This window comes from Carassius carassius, chromosome 14 (genome assembly GCF_963082965.1).
Source record: "Carassius carassius chromosome 14, fCarCar2.1, whole genome shotgun sequence".
Classification (NCBI taxonomy): Eukaryota; Metazoa; Chordata; class Actinopteri; order Cypriniformes; family Cyprinidae; genus Carassius; species Carassius carassius.
Genome location: NC_081768.1, coordinates 34,231,536 through 34,247,856, shown reverse-complemented (window position 1 = coordinate 34,247,856; position 16,321 = coordinate 34,231,536).

Here is a 16,321-nt window from a genome sequence, read left to right as displayed (position 1 = left end):
TTTTTGCCCAGTCTCTTTCTTATGGTGGAGTCATGAACACTGACCTTAACTGAGGCAAGTGAGGCCTGCAGTTCTCTGAATGTTGTTGTGGGGTCTTTTTTGACCTCTTGGATGAGTCGTCACTGTGCTCTTGGGGTAATTTTGGTCGGCCAGCCACTCCTGGGAAGGTTCTCCAGTGCTGTTCCACAAATCTAGCACAGTGGCTAGATGAACAAATAACCAGACGCCACCTGATTCTAATATTACATCAACGTTTAATAGTAATGACTTTATGAATTTCTTCACTAATAAAATAAATAACATCAGAAATACAATAACAAATGTAGATTTTACAGCGTCTAATACTTCAGTTTCATCCATCGCACCCAAAGATAAACTGCAGTGCTTTACAAATATAGGACAGGAAGAGCTAAATAAACTTATCACTGCATCTAAACCAAAAACATGTTTATTAGATCCTGTACCCACTAAATTACTGAAAGAGTAGCCGAAGAACCGCTTCTCAATATCATTAACTCGTCGTTATCTTTAGGTCACATCCCAAAACCATTCAAGCTGGCGGTTATCAAGCCTCTTATTAAGAAACCACAAATAGATCCTAGTGAACTGGCAAATTATAGGCCTATTTCAAATATTCCATTTATGTCTAAAATTTTAGAAAAAGTTGTGTCTGCTCAATTGAGCTCCTTCCTGCAAAAAAATGATCTGTATGAAGAATTTCAGTCAGGTTTCAGGTCCCACCATAGCACAGAAACTGCACTTGTTAAAATTACAAATGACCTGCTTCTTGCGTCAGATCAAGACTGCATCTCATTTCTAGTTTTACTTAATCTTAGTGCTGCGTTCGACACCATAGATCATGACATACTCATAGATCGATTACAAAACTATACAGGTATTCAAGGGCAGGCTCTAAGATGGTTTAGATCCTACCTGTCCGATCGCTACCATTTTGTTTATTTAAATGGGGAGTCATCTCATTTATCATCAGTAAAATATGGAGTGCCACAAGGATCCGTCCTAGGTCCCCTTCTATTTTCAATATACATGTTGCCCCTTGGTAATATTATTAGAAAATATGGAATTAGCTGCCACTGTTATGCTGATGATACTCAGCTATATATCTCAACGAGACCAGATGAAACTTCCCAATTATCTAAGCTAACAGAGTGTGTTAAAAATGTAAAAGATTGGATGACCAATAATTTTTTCCTATTAAATTCGGATAATGTCAATGTCACCTTTATTTATATAGCGCTTTAAACAAAATACATTGCGTCAAAGCAACTGAACAACATTCATTAGGAAAACAGTGTAAATAATGCAAAAATGATAGTTAAAGGCAGTTCATCATTGGATTCAGTTATGTCATCTCTGTTCAGTTAAATAGTGTATGTGCATTTAAGACAGAGATATTAATTATTGGACCAAAAAAAAAAAAAAAAACCGTACACAGAATCTAGTAGACTACAGTTTGCAACTAGACGGATGAACTGTTACTACCTCTACAGTCAGAAATCTGGGTGTTATATTAGACAGCAACTTGTCTTTTGAAAATCATATTTCCAATGTTACAAAAACCGCATTCTTCCATCTTAGAAACATTGCCAAGCTACGAAACATGTTATCTGTTTCTGATGCAGAAAAGCTAGTTCATGCATTCATGACCTCTAGACTGGACTATTGTAATGCACTTCTAGGTGGTTGTCCTGCTTCTTCAATAAACAAGCTACAGGTCGTCCAAAATGCAGCAGCTAGAATCCTTACCAGGTCAAGAAAATATGATCATATTAACAAAATTTTACAGTCTCTGCACTGGCTACCTATTAAGTTCTGTATCAGTTACAAATTATCATTACTTACCTATAAGGCCCTAAATGGTTTAGCTCCTGCGTACCTAACTAGCCTTCTACCACATCACAATCCATCACGCTCCCTAAGGTCACAAAACGCTGGACTTTTGGTAGTTCCTAGGATAGCAAAGTCCACTAAGACTTTTTCACACAGGGCCATGTAGTTTTGGATTTTGTTTTCCCTTAATAATAAAAACCTTCATTTAAAAACAGCATGTTGTGTTTACTTTTATGTTAGTTACCTTTGACTAATATTTAAGTTAGTTTGATGATCTGAAAAATTAAAGTGTGACAAACATGCAAAAAATAAATCCAGAAGGGGTCCAACACTTTTTCACACCACTGTAGTTTAGAGACTCTAAAATAGAGCGTTACGCAATAATATTTTTAACTTTGATTATTTTTAAAAAACACTTAGCTGACACATACCAGCATTACTGGAGTCTCCTGCAGCTCCAGCAAGAGCATCATCATCAGAATCACTTTCTTCAGGATCAGCATTAGAATCTGTCATGTTGATCTCATCTTCAATGAAAAATAAAACTCAGAACATGAAAAACATCTGCATTCAGAAGTCAAACACGATCACATACCATTTATAAACCATACCTAATGACACTACATTCTACAGTGAACACAAGACATATTTCAGAGAAGAGTTTCCTTAAACCTCCCTGTGAGTTACTTACAATCATAATAGAACATTTACGTTACAGACCTTAAAAGGTACTGGTCAATATATTACTACAAATCTGTATTTAGAGCAGGGGTGTCCAGACTCTGTCCTGGAGGGCCAGTGTCCAGCAGAGTTTAGCTCCAACCCCAGACACACCTGAAGCAGATAATACTAGAAACCTCCAGGCAGGTGTGTGAAGGACACTGGCCCTACAGGACTGAGTCTGGACACTCCTGATTCAGACATAGACTAATATTACTGAAAGTGAAAACAGGTCATTAAAATTACATACATTTGGTAACAGCTAAGTATATCACAGCCCATGAAGACATCAGACTTCAGAGCATTCACTGTTGCACTGAAATAACAGTTCATCCGAAACATGTGAATACCTCCTTAACTCCTTCAGCGGGGCACAAACGCTCTGCTCCTCATTCAGCACATGCTCTTTGACAGGTGACATCTGAAAACAATGAAAAAAGCAAGGCTCATGTAGAGATGATTTCTTACAACTAGAGCTGCAACTAACGATTATTTTTTCTGTTAGTCGACTACTCCAACGATTATTTTTATTACAATAAATAATTTATCTAATGTTATTTTTTTGATTCGCTAATGAATCCTTTTGATAACTTTACAAAAAATTATAAGTACAACTTCTAATATAATATTTCAACCTTTATTCATTTTCAACCAATGTGGTTGAAGTTTTTACAGTATACAAAAATAAAGAGGCAAAGAAACTTATTTTACTATGGTTAATATGAGTTTACATTTGCGCTTCTAATTAAACCACAGTAGCCACAAATTTACAGTTGTCCGAGACGTCATGAAATGTTCTTTAGCATCACAAACCATAAAATGTAGTCAGTGTTCTGCTATGGTTTAGCATGGTTTCCAGAGATCTGGAGCTGATTCGGGGTAGCTCGGTGGTTTGTGACTGTAGTCTCGTGGTGCGCTGTCTTTTAAGGGGCCGTTCACATATCGCGTCTTTTGCGTGCTCAAGTTCGTTATTTCCAATGTAGGCGCGCAGTATGCGACCGCGTCGCTTGTTCTAAACCCGCACCAACACAGACTTACTTTATTTTATCCTTACTTCAGCCGCTACAGGTGATCATACCAATAACTTGTAATCTTTACAAGAATATCAGAATCATGCAATGAGCAAGTCTCGTTTATTAGACACTTAATAATATCACATCAGTTTGTACTTTTAGAATCGCCGAATCTGCTGCGGTCATTCCATCACATCTGCAGCAGAGACCTGAATCAGGAAGTTGGTCGTCGACGTATTTTTGTAGTCGACGTAATCGATGACGCCGACGCGTCGTTGCAGCACTACTTACAACATCAATCTAACATTTCATAAAATATGCAATGCACATTTTATTACCTGCTCAACACAGTCCGGATCATCCAATAGTAACCGGTCCTTCTTCAGAGTCACCTGAAATTAAGGAAACGGAAATAAATATTTTTAAATAAACATTCTACTGCAGACAAAGGATTCAGGGACTGTACAAATTGATAATGCACATATACTGGAGTCCATAAACACTGACTGATCACTGACACATGAAATCAAAAAATACATTTTAAATTAAATCAATCAATTAATCAATTAATCAATCAGTCTTAGTACCTTCAATACGTCTGTGTCTTCTGACTGGGAAAGAGTGTTGACTTCAACAGTGGACGGTTCAAGCACACTATAGAAAAGTCTAGAAAAGAACATCAAATTAGACATCTGTGACAATAAATGAGTGCATAAAATACTGATTTAAAACATTAAATTATTTTATAATCTTGCTTCTATTTTATCAATGTAATTTACAAGTAAGATTACAATATTTCAAATCAATATTTAAATTTTCAAGTGTTACCCAAGTTAATGTTCATGACTTTGTAAGTATTACATTACATGCATGTATATTGTAGTGTGTCAGGTTGTGTGCATGTTAACACCTGTGTTACGAGGACCCTGTTCTATGAGGACCATCATAAGAACATGGTCTTGACTTGACTGAAGAGTCTCAGTGTGTTAGATTGAAAAAAGTCTGGTCTATTTGTATCCTTGTTATTACCGGGACATTGGTAACTAGACAAATGTGGACAGCTCATTTCAAGCATTTCTGTGTATGAGAAAAACTGGTGATTTGAGACACAGTGTCTGTGTTAGTTATACAGCATGAAACCAAGACTCACTTTTAACACCCACAATAATGCAGCAAACAAATGTCTCTTAGAAACACATCTGGACAACGTAATCTGTTCTACTCTTTTAAGGACTAACACAATTATTTCAAGAACTTCTTGGATACCTTTATAGCTGCTGTTCCTTGTTCAGAGTTCTTTAGACTCTTTAGACACTGATTCTACTCAGTTATCATTTGAAAATACTGAATGTTTTTGAATAAATAATATGCAATCTTGGAGAATGTCATTTAAATAAAAAAGCCAAAATAATAATATTTTGGCTTAATATTACGGAAAGCTAACACCATGTTTCCTGATGTTATCTCCCAAGGGTAATGTGGGATTACAAATTTATAAAATGTTAAATATAGGTTCCAATATAATAGTAGGTAATAAAGCTGACATATCCAAGAAGATCAAATCAGGAAAATCAAGAGTCTGAGATAATGACCTTTTGTCTTTGTGCTCTTCCTCACCAGTCTTTCTTGCCAGACTGATTGAATTAGCACCTATGCATTTGAATGACACCCTTCCTGACAATTTGGCTTTTTAAGCTCAAGGCACAGCTGTGCCTTTTGTCTCTATGATAATGTGAAGGTATGGGCGATACTATCAGGCACCTATGCATTTGAATGACACTGTTATGCTGATGAGATCAAGGCTGGGAAAATGACAGTGTCTGGCATTTTCCTGATTCAATTTGCATGCTTTGTTTAAATTTTCTCCACCCCTACGGTATGGATCCCTCCCACTTGAATGTATAAAAACTCCAATGTATTAATGACTAGTTAGACTTTTGATGACTACAGCGCCACGCAGAGCGTTCTCAATAAAGGATCCTGCTGAAGATTACCCAAGAGTCTCCTGGTCTTCGTTTCTGAGTTCCCAACAGTAACATATAAAGCGTGAAGAGTAGCGGCCCTAGTACTGAGCCTTGAGGTACTCCATACTGCACTTGTGATTGATAATAGAAAGTGTTCAAGTCTATGCAAAAGAATGTTGTGGTCAATTGTGTCAAACGCAGCACTAAGATCCAATAAAACTAATAGAGAGATACACCCACGATCAGCTGATAAGAGCAGATAATTTGTAACTCTAAGGAGAGCAGTCTCAGTACTATGATCCTGACTGGAAATCCTCACATATACCATTTTTCTCTAAGAAGGAATATAATTGTGAGGATACCACCTTTTCTAGTATCTTGGACAGAAAAGGGAGATTCGAGATTGGTCTATAATTAACTAGTTCTTTGGGGTCAAGTTGTGGTTTTTTGATGAGAGGCTTAATAACAGCCAGTTTGAAGGTTTTGGGGACATATCCTAATGACAATGAGAAATTAATAATAGTCAGAAGAGGATCTATGACTTCTGGAAGCACCTCTTTTAGAAGCTTAGATGGTATAGGGTCTAACATACATGTTGTTAGTTTAGATGATTTAACAAGTTTATACAATTCTTCCTCTCCTATAGTAGAGAATGAGTGGAACTGTTCCTCAGGGGGGTCTATAGTGCACTGTCTGATGCGATACTGTAGCTGACGGCTGACTGGTTGCAATTTTATCTCTAATAGTATCGATTTTAGAAGTAAAGTAGTTGTCATTACTGCTTTGATGTTGGGAAATGTCAACACTTGTTGAGGCTTTATTTTTCGTTAATTTAGCCACTGTATTGAATAAATACCTGTGGTTATGTTTGTTTTCTTCTAAAAGAGAAGAAAAGTAATCGGATCTAGCAGTTTTTAATGCTTTTCTGTAGGATAGGTTACTTTTCCGCCAAGTAATACGAAATACCTCTAGTTTTTTTTTCCTCCAGCGGCGCTCCATTTTTCGGGCTGCCCTCTTTAGGGTGCGAGTATGCTCATTATACCATGGCATCATACTGGTCTCCTTAACCTTCCTTAAGCGTAAAGGAGCAACTGTATTTAAAATGCTAGAAAAGAGAGAGTCCGTAGTTTCTGTTACATCATCAAGTTGTTCTGAGGTTTTGGATATGCTAAGGAATTCGGATACATCAGGATACAAAACTAAATAATGATCTGAGATATCATCACTTGCCTGCATCATTTCAACACTATCAACATCAATTCCATGTGACAGTATTAAATCTAGAGTATGATTTCGACAATGAGTAGGTCCTGAAACGTGTTGTCTAACCCCAATAGAGTTCATAATGTCTATAAATGCTGACCCCAATGCATCTTTTTCATTATCAACATGGATATTAAAATCACCAACTATTAAAACTTTATCTGCAGCCAGGACTAACTCGGATATAAAATGACCAAACTCTTTAATAAAGTATGTATGGTGCCCTGGTGGCCTGTATACAGTATCCAGTACAAACATAACAGTAGATTAATCATTATTATTTGTTTCTCTGGATAATGTTATATGAAGCACCATTACTTCAAACGAGTTATACTTGAAGCCTGCCCTCTGAGAAATCTTGAAAACGTTGTTATAAATTGAAGCAACACCTCCCCCTTTGCCTTTTAGATGCGGCTCATGTTTATAACAATAATCTTGGGGGGTGGACTCATTTAAAATAATATAATCATCAGGTTTTAGCCAGGTTTCTGTCAAACAGAGAAAATCTAGATTATGATCAGTGATCATATTATTTACAAAAAGTGTTTTCGTAGAAAGGGATCTGATATTCAATAAGCCAAGCTGTATCATTTGTTTATCCATATTGCAACTGTTTTTTATTTGTTGAACCTCAGTTAAATTGTTAATCTTAACTTGGTTTGGACGTTTTTTGTATTTTCTAGTTCGGGGAACAGACACAGTCTCTATAGTATGATATCTAGGTGAAAGAGTCTCTATGTGATGAGAATTAACTTACCTCTGTGACGTGAGACAGCTAGCAGACGGTCGGTTTAGCCATTCTGTCTGCTTCCTGACTTGGGCCACAGTTAGTCAAGTATAAACTCTACTACAAAAGCCCCAAAAGCTCGTCCAATTGTCTATGAAACCTATGTTATTCTGTGGGCACCACTTAGACATCCAGCTATTGAGTGATGACAATCTGCTATGCATCTCGTCACCACGGTAAGCAGGGAGGGGCCCAGAGCATATTACAGTGTCTGACATCATGCTTGCAAGTTCACACACCTCTTTAATGTTATTTTTAGTGATCTCTGACTGGCGAAGTCGAACATCATTAGCACCGGCATGAATAACAATCTTACTGTATTTACTTTTAGCATTAGCCAGCACAAAACGTCAGGCGCTCTGGCTCCTGGTAAACATTTGTCTATGGTGGCTGGTGTCTCTATATTCATGTTCCATACAATAGAACCACCAATAACTAGGGCACTTTCATCAAGTTTCTCAGTGGGTGCATCACTGAGTGGGGAGAACCTGTTTAATGTTTTGATCAGAACAGAAGAGCGGTGTTTTGACCCACGACTATGCTGCCTCACTGTCACCCAGTTGCCCTGCTGCAGGGGCTCTGTTGCCGGAACCGAACAATGTACAGGAATCCCTGAGCTAGACGCATCCAAAGCCGTATCTAGAGCCCTAACATTCTTACTGTCCTCAATTAAAGTTTGGATGCGTGTCTCTAATTCTGAAATCTTCTCTGTCACCCTAACTATTTCCCTGCATTTATCACATGTGAATCCCTCATCCGCGACAGAGATAGATAAACTGTACATGTGGCAAGAGGTGCAAATAACAATAGCAGGAGAAGCCATTACTCACCGTGCTTGATGAAGTATTCTTACCACCACAGTTGTTTGATGAACTTGTGAAAAACTCGAGCGAGAGAGGAGAGGAGAAAAGAAAACAGTGATAGGTTTGTATGAAAACGCTAATGACAAGCTAACGAGTGCTAACGTAATGCAGGTGTACTGCACTCACGGATATAAAATAAAAGTGAACGATCAAAATTAATCTGATAAGATTGATCGATAAACTCAGAAATATGGTGTGAATTAAGTTATATTTTATCACTTTGAATAAAACAGAGAGTGATAATAAGATAAAGATTCTAGAGAAGAAAAAAAAACAGCTACACGGAGCTACGATCAGCTACAGCAAGGCCAGCAGGCCAACAGGAAGCAGAGAAAACACTGTCCAACAGTGACATCCGCAGTCAGAGAGGGGTAGGATGTCTCCAAACACTTATTGTAATTTTGTGATGAAAAAGCTTCTCTGAGATGAAGGACATATCACAAGTAGATGTGGACAAACAAGTCACAACGGTGCTGAGCAAGATGGCTCTTGTGATACTACACTTCCAGTTGGCTGGGCACTCTCAATTGGCCAAAATGTGCTGTGAGAAAATTATGGACTGCAATGAAGGCCCAAAAATCCTACTTGTTCTACCTAATAGTGAGCTATGTCCATTGTTTTTTTATACATGCCATATGTCTGCAGTTGGAAGCAGCTATATTATGCCTTCCGGGTCTGTTCAGTGAGGATACTTCTCTCCTGTTCTCCACTATAAAATAGTAAGGGGGAGGCCTGAGGCCACAAGGCCTGTCCCACCCAATCAGAGACTTGGCCCAACCTGGCACCACACCATATAACAGCCAATCACAAATTTAGAGCGATAGTCAATTCAGCTCCATCCATCCATCCATCATCTTCCGCTTATCCGGGGCCGGGTCGCGGGGGCAACAATCTAAGCAGAGACGCCCAGACTTCCCTCTCCCTAGCCACTTCTTCCAGCTCTTCCGGGGGGACCCCGAGGCGTTCCCAGGCCAGCCGGGAGACATAGTCCCTCCAGCGTGTCCTAGGTCTTCCCCGGGGCCTCCTCCCGGTGAGACGTGCCTGGAACACCTCCCTGGGAAGGCAGAAGAAAGCTCATTTCGGTCGCCTGTATCCAGGATCTTGTCCTTTCGGTCATGACCCACAGCTCATGACCATAGGTGAGAGTAGGAACGTAGATTGACCGGTAAATCTAGAGCTTTGCCTTACAGCTCAGCTCCTTCTTCACCACGACAGACCGGTACAGCGACCGCATTACTGCAGAAGCTGCACCGATCCGTCTGTCAATCTCACGTTCCATCCTTCCCTCACTCGTGAACAAGACCCCAAGATACCTGAACTCCTCCACTTGAGGCAGGAACTCTCCACCAACCTGAAGTGGGCAATCCACCCTTTTCCGACTGAGAACCATGGCCTCGGACTTGGAGGTGCTGATTCTCATCCCAGCCGATTCACACTCGGCAGCAAACCGTCCCAGTGCACGCTGAAGGTCCTTGTCTGAGGAGGCCAACACGACAACATCATCCGCAAAAAGCAGCGACGAAATAGTATGGTCCCCAAACCGGACACTTGGCTACTGCCGGCAATGCGAACCAAGCTCTTGCTCCGATCGTACAGGGACCGAACAGCCCTAAGTAGGGGGCCGCCGACCCCATACTCCCAGAGCACCCTCCACAGGATGTCGCGAGGAACACGGTCGAATGCCTTCTCCAAATCCACAAAACACATGGGGACTGGTTGGGCAAACTCCCATGAACCCTCCAGCACCCTGGAAAGGGTATAGAGTTGGTCCAGTGTTCCACGACCGGGACGAAAACCACACTGTTCCTCCTGAATCCGAGGTTCCACTATCGGCCGAATTCTCTTCTCCAGTACCCTGGCATAGACTTTCCCGGGGAGACTGAGAAGTGTGATCCCCCTATAGTTGGAACACACTCTCCGGTCCCCATTCTTGAAAAGAGGGACCACCACCCCGGTCTGCCAGTCCAGAGGTACTGTCCCCAACTGCCATGCGATGTTGCAGAGGCGTGTAAGCCAAGACAGCCCCACAACATCCAGAGACTTGAGGTACTCGGGGCGGATCTCATCCACCCCCAGTGCCTTGCCACCGAGGAGCTTTTTAACTACCTCGATGACTTCAGCCCAGGTGATGGACGAGTGCTCCTCCGAGTCCCCAGCCACTGCTTCCTCAACAGAACACAAGTCGGTGGGATTGAGGAGATCCTCGAAGTATTCCTTCCACCGCCCGACGATATCCCCAGTTGAGGTCAACAGGTGCCCATCTCTACTGTAAACAGTGTTGGTAGGGCACTGCTTCCCCCTCCTGAGGCGTCGAATAGTTTGCCAGAATCTCTTCGAGGCCAACCGATAGTCTTTCTCCATGGCCTCACCGAACTCCTCACAGGCCCGATTTTTTGCCTCCACGACTACCCGGGCTGCAGTCCGCTTGGCCTGCCGGTACCTGTCAGCTGCCTCCAGAGTCCCACAAGCCATCCAGGCCCGATAGGACTCCTTCTTCAGCACGACAGCATCCCTTACTTCCGGTGTCCACCACCGGGTTCGGGGGTTGCCGCCTCGACAGGCACCGGAGACCTTATGGCCACAGCTCCGAGCAGCCGCAGCGACAATGGAGGTGGAGAACATGGTCCACTCTGACTCAATATCTCCAGACTCCCTCAGGATCCGGTCGAAGCTCTGCCGGAGGTGGGAGTTGAAGATCTCTCTGACAGGGGGCTCGGCCAAACGTTCCCAACACATGTCGGCTGAGCTGGGGGGCTATTAGCAAACCCACTCCAGCCCTCCGCCTCTCACCATGGGCAACTCCAGAGTGGTAGAGAGTCCAGCCTCTCTCAAGAAGTGTGGTTCCAGAGCCTAAGCTGTGCGTGGAGGTGAGCCCGACTATCTCTAGTCGGTACCTCTCGACCTCCCGCACAAGCTCAGGCTCCTTCCCCGCCAACGAGGTGACATTCCACGTCCCTAAAGCCAGATTCCTTGTCCAGAGATCGGGTTGGCGGGGGTCACGCCTACGACTGTCGCCCGATCCACTATGCACCGGCCCCTTATGCTCCCTCCTGCAGGTGGTGAGCCCATTCAGCCAATTCAGCTCCAGATACATTATTTTCTAATTTCTGCCCAACCCCCTCTTTTTTTCTTCCGAGACAACCATATTTATGGAATGATATTGCGGACTTTATTCAGAAGTTATTGTAAATTGTATTTGCAATTGCGTTTTCAATTTGTGGACGCATAAAATGTGACATAATCCAAACGCAAATGCAAATCGCTCGTTACCGTTTTCATTTTCGTTTAAGCGAATGCACAGTGTCTGCCAAATTTTAAATGGAAATGCAAAGTCCGTTTGCAATTGTGTTTCCCATATCTTACAAGCTATGAGCCTGTCATATTTAAATAGCAATATTAATTACCACATTTGCCTTTTCACTCTCTCTGCACTGTGCATGTAAACTGCCAAAACTCAAATGGAATCGCAAATTCTTTTGCATTTGAATTTCCAACGTCTACACGGAAACCTGTCAATCAAGTTACAGGGGTGGGGCCATTTTATTGGGCGTGTTTGCATTGGGACTTTGTAGGCCAAAACGCTGAAGTGAGTTAGCATTTTAGCACTACGGGTTCCCTCGCCCTAATGTCTATGGGTTTTTTGAATGGGTTTTTACTAAATCGCCTGAAATAAGGTCTGTGGTTAACAAAGCCTCTAAATATTTTCACGTTTTGATCTATGACATAAAACACACCAGTTATAACCTGCTTGTGATTTTTTTAAACTTTATTGTGTCTTAAAAACGGTGCTAAAAGGGACTACATCCTTTTGCGGGGACTTTAGACGTCATCAAGACAAACATGAAATCTCTCACTAGCCCGCGTTTCAGCCTTTACTGTCTATGGTTTCAGCCTCACGTTCAGTTCACCTTTCAGTTAATATACATAACGTTATATATTTAGTCTTTTCAAGTTGTAGTTTTTACAAACATTATTGTACACAGAATTCTGTGATATTAAGGTAACCGATTACAAGTTCTTTATTTCTGTGGAGAGACTGTAGTTCGACAATGGTGTTTTGTTTTGTCCCGAGATGCAAGCACAAGTCATCGACTGAAAGATGCTCGTTTTCCGTCCGATGTTACCCAGCGGAGATTGGGTTTGTGCCGTAAGGTAAGCTCCCACAACGATGATTTCCATGTGAACACCGTATTTATTGCCTTAATGTGGCCACGACGAAACTTTAATGGTGCATATTGCTTAAAATGCTATTGTTACTTTGACGGTCAGATGGAGTTAAAAAGGAGTTAAAAAGTAAAAAACGTTTTTCATAACCAAATCAACAGCTAAAATACCTTTGTCTTTCTCTTAAAATATCTAAATACTTGTTTACTTTGCCGCTGTTTAATAGATTAGATCCGCTGCAGTTTTATTAAAGGCTAACGTTACGTCGAGAAATGTGTTTGTTTAAAATATTCAAAATAATACCTGGTTTATTGGCTTATCGTAACTTGTTTGGATATAATTATAGAAAGGGTGGGTCCTGCACCCTGATATTTGTGAACTTGGTTTTTACCCACTTATAATAATATGATTGTATTTGTAAACAGCATTAGTTAAGGCATTAGGTAACAATGATAATAAATTATCCTTGTTATTTTAGTAGTAAATGTATTTAAATGTATTTAGTAGTAACTATATTTAATGTGCTATATAAATGTTGACAGATCAATGAAGAAGATTAATGTAAATGCTGAAAAACTCCATTCTAATATAATACAAATATTTTATTGTGTGATTTTCCCCCACCCTACTTTGTAATTTTAATCTGTAAAGGGGTAACTTCCATAAAACTAACATTGCTTATTTTGAATTTATCCTTAGATGAGCTGACCGGGAAGCCCAGTGTCCATTCTCGCATCTGCAGCTGTCATTTTCCTGCAGGGGAAAAAATGTCCCTGTTTTGTTTTTATCCACAAACGATGTTCCCACTGGACAAATTTTGGAAGATCATTCATACTCCCTGAAATGTTCAACCACCCATTGTAGCAACAATGTCATCTTTCCCTGTAGAGACCTGTTGTGTGAATTATCAGTTTTTGCAATTAGTATATAGTTTGTGTAGAAAGTTTGAATAAGTTTTCTTGAGTCAATGATCACACTGAATGTAGATGACTGCGTTTAATCTCACATTTCTGTTAACCACCAGCCGATACAGATCAGAGAACAAATCCAACTCGCCACCGGGCATTCTGATTGGATACCCCGACACAGTACGGTGGCTCTTAATAAACAAACTGCATAATCATTTAACCAAACGACCTACATCCCTTCCTTTTAGTATTTAGCCCTATCAAACAAGGCAACACTGGTAAACATAACTTTGCAACATGAATCAAACAAATTAGGTTAGATGAATACCTCACATTGCACTTTAACAGTTGGGCCTCTTCGTAACCTACTGATCACCAAGAGTGTCTAAAGTCCTTCAAAATGTCACAATACTGGACACGCTGGATAGCTGGGGTGAAATTACACAAAGAAGAAAACTTTTTTTTTCTTTTCACATGTATTTGGGATTTGGTCTGCAGATGCACCTGAACGTGTGGTGAATGGTGTGTCGTGGTTCTTAATGGGTGATTGCACTGTGGACTTGAGCTGGGGGGAGGATGGGTATTGTAGTTGCGCAGTGTTTGGTGTCGGCATTTGTGGTGAAGGAAAACTGTCCACCATAGGGGAGCTGGTGTCCTGAGGGTCTGGGTCATCAAGGAGCTGCGGTAATGGCTGTTCAGCCACAGGAAGTATGTGACGGCTATTTCTCCTGTAAGCCTTCTGTTACCCATCTGCTATAACTATGTAGGACCGTGGTTCCTTACTCATCTCCTTTACTGTTCCAAGTTTGTCGAAGCCTTTCACTGTCTGCATGCGGACCACTTGTCCGCCAGCGGCTGTAGTGGGTGACTCGACTTGTAATAGCAGCGCTTCAGTGTGAGTCTTTTGTTGAGGAGTTGAGCGGTGACTTGTTTGACATTCCTCAGGGTAGGCTCCAGCAGTTTAGTGCTCACCGGAATGGCAGCGCGAATTTGGCGAGACATAAGGCGCTCAGCAGGAGAGCCTAATTTTGGGTCCCGGGTAATGTTTCAGAGGTTCAGAATATTGAGGAACACATCAGACCCATCCCTGTGTGATTTCTCCATGAGTTGCTTGGCACTGCGGACTGCTCTTTCCGCAAGTCCATTTGACTGGGGAAACTCTGGGCTGCTTGTGGTATGAGTAAAATCCCATTGCTCAGCAAAATCCTTAAAGTGCTGGCTGGTGTATTGTCTAGCATTGTCAGCGAGGAGTATGTGAGGCGTACCATGTACCGAAAAGTGTCTTTTTAATTTGGATATAACGGATGATGAGGTCAAGTCTCGAAGGAGGTCGACTTTGAACCAGCCAGAATACGAATCCACGAGAACTTGATAGTGTTTGCCATGCCAAACAAGAATGTCTGCGGCCACTGTGGACCATGGCAGATCTGGGACAGGGTGGAGCTGGAGGGGCTCTTTCCGCTGATGCAACTTTGTGCTATTGCATACTGCACATGAGAGCAACTCTTCTGTGATGTTCTTTGACATTGTGGGCCAAAAAATTACACCTCTAGCTCTTCGCTTGGTTGCCTCAATACCTACCTGGGTGGCCTTTGTGTACAATGTTGATGTACTCCTTGTGCAGGGATCGTGGAATGACGGCTTTATGGCCTTTCATGACGATACTATCCTCCACTGTCAGCTCATCTCTGTATGGAAAAAATTGTCTAATGGCAGACTGGAGCTGGCTTTCTCTGGTGGGCCATCCACGTCGAATGACAGTGGTAAGCGTTTGTAGCACCTCATCCTCTGCTGTGTGTCTACGGAGTTCCTCCAGGCGTGATGAGGAGATGTAGCTCACGCTCATGACTTCGTAGACATCGTTTTCAACAGGGCTGTGTGGTGCTTGTGAGCTGGGAGCTCTTGAGAGGGTGTCTGCCAAGTACATGTACTTGCCGTTTTTGTAGATCAGGCTGATGTCGTAGCTTTGCAGCCGAAGCAACATTCTCTGGAGACGGGCAGGAGCGGCATGGATGGGCTTTTTCATGATGGTGACTAAAGGCTGGTGGTCAGTTTCTACGATTGTGGGCTTTCCGTAGAATCAGAATCAGAATCAGAATCAGAATGAGCTTTAGACTAGACATAGTCTTTGAATTTTGTGCAGGCAAACACATCAGCCAGAAGCTCCTTTTCTATTTGAGCATATCGCGTCTCCGTGTCCGTGAGAGCACGCGATGCGAAGACTACTGGTCTACCGTTCTGTAAGCATGCTGCTCCTAGTCCATAACATGACGCGTCGCAAGTCAGTGTAACTGGGTCTTTGACATTGTAGTATGCCAGTACTGGTGGGCTGGACAGGCATGATTTGAGGCGCTCAAAAGCCTCTTGATGCTGTTGAAACCAGCACCATGTTGTCTCTATGCAGGTGAGTTTCCTAAGGGGCGCTGCGATGTTGCTGAGATTTGCGATGTACTTGCTAAGGTAATTGACCATGCCCAGGAAGCGTTGTAGTGCGGTCACATCCGTGGGCACTGGCATGTCATTGATCGCTGCAGTTTTAGACGGGTCTGCTTTTAGGCCTACGCTTGTGAAGATGTGGCCTACGTACGCTACCTGGTCCAGGCGAAATTTACACTTGTTCGGGTTTAACCTGAGATTGACTTCCCGTGCCCTTTCGAGCACCTTTCTCAAGTTGGCGTCCTATGATGATGTCATCTACGATGACTGAGCAGGGGTAACCCGCAAACAGTTGTTCCATGGAGCGCTGAAATACTTCACTTGCGGAATTTATGCCGAAGGGCATCCTTAG